Source organism: Theobroma cacao, chromosome 4 (assembly GCF_053813885.1).
Source record: "Theobroma cacao isolate CCN51 chromosome 4, ASM5381388v1, whole genome shotgun sequence".
NCBI classification, from domain to species: domain Eukaryota; kingdom Viridiplantae; phylum Streptophyta; class Magnoliopsida; order Malvales; family Malvaceae; genus Theobroma; species Theobroma cacao.
The window spans coordinates 27,646,244-27,654,739 of NC_142642.1; the positions used below are offsets into that span (position 1 = coordinate 27,646,244).

Here is an 8,496-nt window from a genome sequence, read left to right on the forward strand (position 1 = left end):
GAAGTATTTAAATGACTAACACAAGAGAAGTATTTCATAAACACTAGAATGAGATACCAAGTACACTTCTCATGTTGGGTCATTTTCAATGAACTTGCTTTCCTATGGTGGGTCATTTTCAATGAACTTGCTTTCCTATGGCAAGCACCTACATTCTAGTTCCAAGTATCTCTATACTTCAACTTATGAGATCGGTTGATACTTTCCAAGTAAGGAACATAGAATGTACTAGTTTCTAGGCATCATTGATGTCCAATCTCAATGATACATCGACTAGGAACATTCAAAGATTATGCTTTGATGAATAGGCATCTCATAATTGCAACCTATTGTAATTCCCTTGCAAGGCGTATTAACCTCATGGACTCCATCTAATTACACTTATAACTTATTATAATTGATGTCTTATTGATGAAGGAAAACCTCTAATCATTCAATGTGAATGATATTCTTGTATGATTAGAACTAAGCCTTGACCAATCTTAATTGGTTACAAAGCCTATTCCAACAATCTTTCACTAGTACAAAGCCAATTGCTACCTCATCGTATGTGAAACCAATTCATCTAAAAATTGTGTTTTTATGTGGACTTGCTTATACCCTTGAATATGGTTAATTGCTTTTATCTCTATGATGTCACAACATCTTGTCATATTTCTATAATTAGATCCAATGAGACCCGAGTTTTATAAATATGACTCCATTGTTACATTAACAATGTTTAGAATCCCTTTATTAATTGCATGAATTAATGATCTAAATATCCTCTTATTTGAGCCATTCAATAGGATGTATATGACTTTGTTTATATACATTTGTAATGCCTTTCTTTCTTTGGAACCATTCCTACTGGACTATATTGTATGCATCACATGCATTTGTCACTTTCGATTGTGCCATTGCCCTTTAAAATTTTATAATTCTTTGTACACACATTGCATCCTATGCGATTGTATCACCAAAGATTTGTGTTCACTCCAACTAACCTCTTCATGTATATGAGATAAGTATACTTGTACATTCTCTTAAATCTAACTTTTTGGATCTCTTTTATTAAAACAAAGTTTAAAACTCCGACAAATTCTCATTTGGTAGATTAATTTAATATGAATAATACTTCTCAATGAATCTTACTAAACTCATAGAGTTCTCATACATTCAAAGTATATTGATTATGCATCTTTATGCAAAATCTCTAATGTTAGATTTCAATGTAACAAAGCAATACTAAAGAAACTCTTTTCTTAGTGTCATCATGCTCCCACTAAATCTAAGATCTTTTGTGAGAGTAATGTTCAAAATATTTTGAGCATTCCATGAAGTTACATTTTCTTCATCTCAATGCTTGCTTGAAATCATTTTGTTTTGGAAAGTTATAAGGGGCTTTATGTATAGGAGAGGTATGGACCAAATCATATCACTTTATGAATTTGTTTTCTTCTTTTGAATAAACATCTTCATGTATTATTCTAAAAAGTTTCATCTTTACATTAATCAATATTCATTTTTTTGATCAATTAATTATAAATTCATGTGATCTTTTACTAAGATCTCATCTAAGTAATGTCACTCAGTTAGTCGATTAATGTGAATCTTAATCAAACTTATTTGATATTAATTGCAATTCATAATTGATCAAACATCATTGCAAGGACAAATATGAAATGTGGATAATTAAATATGATATAATTATTCCACATTATTATTCAAAAATAAAACTTAAAAGTTTTAACATCTAAATGCTAAATATAAAATTTTCATCAATCATCCATATGGCAATAACAAAATAAATGTTTCAAAAACATGTTATTAAATTATCCAACAAGTCAAAATAAATAGAAGTGTAACCATACATATGCAACATCCAATGCTTTGTATAGTCCATCCATATGGTCACTTCCTTAGCCAAGATCTTACTCATCTTTGTCCTTGGTCCTTGCAATATGTCATATATATTAGAATCAATTTCAAGGTATCATATGCCTTTATAATACAAAGTAGAATAGCTTAGCAATTAGTACCTTAATTAGAAACTTCTACAAGTTTCTTTTTCTTACTCACAGTAGCTAAATACTCCTTATAATTTCTCCTTTAATGCCTAAGTTTGTCGCAGTGATGGCAAATCCGCTTGTCCTTTTTGACACCTACCTTAAGGTTCATTGCCTTTGCATCTTGGGATTCTATCTTTTTCCCTTTTTGGGCTTTCTTCTTCTTTGGCTTCTTTTAGGCCTTTGATAAAGAAACAAAAACAACCAGATATGATGTTGGTTTTGGATATAAAATTTCAAATGGTGTTTTGTTGTCAAGAATGAGAGTAAGAGTTCCATTTATTGTGTGAGTTGTAGTAAGTATAGCATCACCGTAAAGATTGATTGATAAGGAAGATTAGAATAGCAAAAACTCTAGAGCCTATCAATAAATGTTAGTGTTTTCTTTCCACTACATCAATTTGTTGTGGTGTCAGACCTTGACCTTTATAGACTCGTAAAGGGAAGTATACACGATATCCCTGATCAGGGGTAATTTCGTCATTTCCTTAGTAAGCTCATAAAAGTAAGATTTTTAAATAATATTATGGCCTAAGTAGGCCTAAGGCATAAATGGATGGTGAAATTAGGGGTAAAATGGAAAAGAAACCAAAATTTTGATGATTTTCACGATAGGGGCAAAATGGCTATTTTTCACCTCGGGTTAAAATTTTAAGTTTTCATGAACCCGAGTATGTGTAGACCATTATGGACCTTGTCCCAGTGTCAAAGGAGTAAAAAGATTGTATAAAAGATTAGAGGAGAATAAGCTAATTTGTAGAGGGGCAATTTAGTAATTTTGTGAGACCTTGTCAAGCTCGATTAAAAGACGGTATTGTACCGAGTGGTACAACTAAGTTAAATCGAGTCTTGAACTAATTCAAATAGAAATTCTAAGAGGAAATTGAAAATTTTGAAACCCACAGAATGGCTTAGAATAGTGATTCGGAGTTCAAGGTCCAGTTTGGAGTCCATCAGGAAAATTGACCGATTAGGGACAAAACGGTCATTTTACCATTTGATGATAAAATAGAGATTTTTAGCCAAGATTTGATCACATTTGACCAAGAGTAATTATCTGAAATATAATTATGATTATTGGAGTATAAAATGATGTTTAGCAGTGAAAAAAATTATGATTCCTGGTATTTTTGGAGCACAAGGGCAAAATGGTAATTTTGCCACTAGAGGACTAAACAAGAATTTTTATAAAACGAGTTTTTTGCCCCATTTGGTTAATATTGATCAATGTTAGTGTTATTTGAGGTTGAAAAGTAGAAATAATTTGATTCCGGTACATTTCGGAGTATAGGGGTAAAATCGTAATTTTTTTGCCTCGGGGGCAAATCGGTAAATTTTTTGCCCCAGCACTTGTCAAGGTCAAGGGATTTTATTCATCCTGTAAATGGATAAGCATGAGAAATGTGTGGTGGAGAGAGATTGCTTAATGGCTAAGTATGACACATGGACCAATGGAATGGTGACATGTGTCAAAATCTTATCCATTCATTATTTTCTTTATAAAAGGCATAAAAATCAGCCCATTTCTCCCATAGTGATCAGCCAAACCAGAAGAGAAGAGAAACCAAGGAAGAACAAGCCCTAGGTGGGAAAAATCAAAGAGAAAATGTTGGAATTCAAGGAAACAAGCTAGGTAAGTTAAAATTTCTTTAATTCTCCTTGATACCTAGCTTACCCATGCTTTTGTTCTTGATTTTCATGGTTGAATATTGAGTTATCATAATGAATTCAATTCTGAAAAATGGGTATGGAAGAGGAATTGTTGTTGGAATAATTTAATTTTAGACTATGTTAGTGTTTAGGGATAGTTAAGCATGGTTATGAACAAAAACACAAAAGAAATATTCAATTTCTCTAGGGTTCCTTGTTGGTCGAACCATGAGGGCTGAATATCAATAGGGGCTTGTTTTTGTTTCAAGGAAAATGGCTTGGAAAATGATGAATTAAGGTGAAACGATTATGTAGAAAAATTTTCGGTGCTAGTGCACCAAATGACCGAATTTTTCTATAAGGAACTGTGAGGGTTCTAATGCTGAATTTGGCTTTATTTAAATGGTATGTGGTAAATTAAGGTATTAGAGGAGAAATGGATTAATTTGGAGTGAAATTGGACACATTGGCCAATTTATCGAATGAAAAATCGACTTAGGCCAATACCGGGTCTAGATGGCTACCTGTGCATTTTTCATTTCATATCATATATATATCGAGCCTGAAATAGCTTATGACTGTTCGACACAATTTAATTGGAATATGTATCATGGATTATGGCTAGGTCGTGAGCCATTGGATACGAGTAAAGGACTGTACTCGCGGACTGAAAATAGGAATATTTCTACTCCTAATACTGGTGAGTGGACTCGCATTTCAAACTTGTTTTGGGGAATATGAAAGATTCTATCCAACTTGTCTTAGAAAATGTACCTTGGGAACAAGCTTTTAGTAAAATGATTTTATATTGTGAAAATGTGTTATACAATGGTTTATGTGTTATCACAATATGATAAAATGCATGATATGCATTGGATGCTTCTTTACATGTTGATTTGAACCCAGCTATGTGCGAGTAGGAGTGCACATAAGTCGTTGCTGACCCGGCTATGTGCGAGTAGGAGTGCACATAAGCCGTTGTTGACCCGACTATATGCGAGTAGGAGTGCACATAAGTCGTTGCTGACCCGGCTATGTGTGAGTGGGAGTGCACATAAGCCGTTGTTGCCTCCGTAGTGAAGAGGGGGATGTTTCGTGATCTCCCACCCCTCCGCCCAAGAGCTTGGAAGAGGAGGGAAGGGACTGCTCTGTTGCTTCGTGATCCGGAGTGAAGTGCACCTTTTGTCGAGTGAAGGGGGGGAAGCTTGGAAGAGAAGGGAAGGGACTGCTCCGTTGCTTCATGATCCAGAGTGAAGTGCACCTCTTGTCGAGTGAAGGGATAGGTATGATCTGTGACGAAGTATGACTCTTCGCCCAGGAGCTTGGAAGAGGAGGGAAGGGACTGCTCCGTTGCTTCGTGATCCGGAGTGAAGTCACCTCTTGCCGAGTGAAGGGGGGGAAAGCTTGGAAGAGGAGGGAAGGGACTGCTCCGTTGCTTCGTGATCCGGAGTGAAGTGCACCTCTTCCCGAGTGAAGGGGGGGATGCTTCTTGATCTCCCACCCCCTAGTGACAATAGTATAAGCAGTTGCATATGAGATGATGATGATGGGATGATGTGCATGATGATGATGATGGGATGATGTGCATGATGATGATGATGGGATGGTGTGCATGTTGATGATGGGTATATGGTTGTAAATGCAAATATGTAAGCATTTGTTTTGTTGAAATTTGGAAGTTTACATGTGTTACATGTTGCTATTGTTATTTTAGCATGATGACTTGTTTTAAGGGAAAAATGAGACTTTTTCCTTGATGTTTTGGTTCTCGTTGCAGCGAGAATGAAGTTCGCTACAGCGAGAAACTTTCTGTCCATTTTGCTAACTTATGAGTTTTTGCCATATTTCCCATTTCTTTGGTACCATAGTTGAGTATGGATTTTTGTAAAGTGATTTACTCATGTGGGGTTTACATGAGGGGTTTAAAGGAGCTAAAACAATTGTATGGTTTTGAGAAAATGAATGCATCATGATTTCGATAAACATTCCTTATGGTATGCTTGTTCCCTTCTTGTTCACTCACTGAGTATTGTACTCACGTTTTATAAATTCATGTTTTCAGATCAGGTGACTGTTGGACCTTAGATCGAGGAGTCCCCGTAGTGCATCTCCTGGGTATGTGTCTGGCATTCGATAGTAATCCATTTTATTGTAAATGTTTCCGCTGGAAGTCATGGGTCCTTTTGTATTGTGAATACAATCTAACAATGTGAATATGTGTATGCAATGTAAATTGCTAAATACATGACTAGTATAGTGCATGTATATTATTATCGATAATGCCATTGTGTTTTGGCTATGTTCACACCCGAGAAAAGGTGTGTGTGTGTGTGTATGCATGATATGATAAATTTGTTGAGCAAAGGTAAATGGATAGGCTTGCTTGGGCTTAGTGAGCTATGCTCATTGAGCTCATGCGCCGGTCATGGCTCGGGAAATTGGGTTGTGACAAATTTCAAGGGAATGGATAAGCTTGGGCTATAAATATTTTCTCCTTCCAGCAACTTCTTAAATTTCTAACAACTTGTCTTCTTCTTCTTCTTCCATCTCACGTTGCTTCCAACCTCCAAGGAAGCTTGATATGGAGCTTATATAATTTTCTTTCTCTAGCTCTAGTTTTCATACCTTTGAGCCCTTTTGACTAGAACCCTTGTATTCTTTCACTCTCTCACTTCAAAACCCTTGATAAATCTTATTTCCATACTTTCTCTTACTAGTTGGGCGTTCTAGAGAGAGAAAGAGAGAATTACCCCATTGATTTGGAAGCTATTAGAAGAGAATTCGACTATAAAGGAGCCCTAGGGTAAGTGATGAACTAAGCTTGATTTTTAGCTGTGAATAATGGCTAGTAATTCAGATTATGAGCTATTTTATTGTTGAGGATGTTCATTCATTTTATAGTGATTAAGATAGTGAACATAGATAGCCATTTAAAGTGACAATTGAAAGCTAGTTAAAAGATAGCTTTTAGGGTTTATAGTATGTGAATTAACATAATGGTGATGTTAATGTGATGGTAGATTCCAAGGAAGCCCCATCATCCCATTTGGACAATTAGGGAAAATTAGAGTCAGTGAAAGGCTCAACAATATACCGGTGAGTGGACTTGCATTTCAAACTTGTTTTGGGGAATATGAATGATTTTGTCCAACTTGTCTTTGAAAATGTACCTTGGGAACAAGCCTTTGATGAAGTAAATTTATATTGTGAAAATGTGCTATACAATGGGTTATGTGTAATCAAAATATGATAATATGCATGATATGCATTAGGTGCTTATTTGTATGTTGATGTGGACTCGGCTATGTACGAGTAGGAGTGCACATAAGCCATTGTTGACCCGGCTATGTGCGAGTGGGAGTGCGCATAAGCCGTTGCATATGAGATGATGATGATGGGAGGGTGTACATGATAATTGATATATATATATATATACATATATGGTATATGGTTGTAATGCAAAAATGTGAGCATTTGATTTGTTGAAATTTGGGAGTTTGCATGTGTTACATGTTACTTTTGTTATTGAGCAGGATGGCTTTGTTTTAAGGGAAAAGGAAACCTTTTTCTTGATGTTTTGATTCTCGCTTCAGTGAGAAACACTCAGGTTTTGAAAAGGTAAGCTGGCCGAAAACTGGCTACAGCGAGAAAGGTACTGTAGCTTCTCGCTGCAGCGAGAAAATTTCTATTTTATGACCAAAATCTCTCGGTAGGGAAAAACTTTCTGTTTTTCACCTCATTTTGATCAATTGTTGCCCTATTTTCCACTTTTTTGCTACCATATTTGAGCATGGATTTCCAACATTAAGGAATAAGTGAATCAAGCTTAATATGAGGAGGTTTGGTGAGAAACCCTCGACTAGTCAAGAAACCCTTGGTTAGTTGATAATTGAAATCAAGTGTCGTTACAGTAAAAATTCATTCTCGCTGTAACATAGCTGCAGCGAGAATGCCTTTCCGCTAGCGAAGACCCGTCGTCTAATTAACTTGATTTGCATGAATGCTATTAAAGTTTTCGCTCTCTAAATCTTTTGTTGAGCATGGACTTTTTTCCAATAAGTGATTTTTCTCATGTGGGGTTTACATGAGGGGTTTAATAAGATCAAAAACAAATTGCATTGTTTTGAAAAAGAATGCATCATGATTTCGTTAAATATTCCTTATGGTATGTTTGTTCCCATTCTTGTTCACTCACTAGGTTTATACTCACCGTTTTCAACGTCTTGTTTTCAGATCACGAGGCAGCCGGTAACTAGGACGAGGTGTCCTTGTAGACTTGTATCCATCTTTTGGTAGGTGTCTCGGCATTTAGTAGCTGTACATTCGTCCGAGTCCCTCCGCTGGAAGTCAAGTATTCTTTTGTTGTGTATAGACAAACCTAATGTAATTATTAAGATACATGTTGTAGATAATGTATATGCACTTGTTTGGTATGCCAGTATGAGATGGCAATGTTTAATAATATTTTGATTCTAAGTTATGAAATATGACTTAGCAGTTTATGATGGAATGATGAACACGTTAGATTAATAGGCTTGCTTGGGCTTAGTGGACTACGTCCATTAGGCCCATATACTGGTCATGGTCCAGAATTTGGGTCGTGACATGTGGTGAACATACACAAGACAATTGATGCACTATTCCTTTTGATGAATAGAAATCAAGCAAGTTGTCAAACCTTGCTTGATGGAAATGTTGAATTAATTCAAAATCAAATTATAAAAAGAAGGTATAATAGTCAAAACATAAGAGTTCTCATTAAAAAGGTCAAAGTAAATCTACTATAGTCATCAACAAT

At 35.6% G+C, this 8,496-nt stretch overlaps 1 long non-coding RNA gene across 1 annotated transcript; it reads left to right on the forward strand.

Moving 5' to 3' along the window:
- Positions 1-4,318: 4,318 nt before the first annotated feature.
- Positions 4,319-8,042, forward strand: LOC148763223 (uncharacterized). Its single transcript, XR_016025725.1, has 3 exons — positions 4,319-4,398; positions 5,761-5,813; positions 7,932-8,042. It is a non-coding gene; the product is annotated as an uncharacterized LOC148763223 (long non-coding RNA).
- The last annotated feature ends 454 nt before the right edge of the window (positions 8,043-8,496 follow it).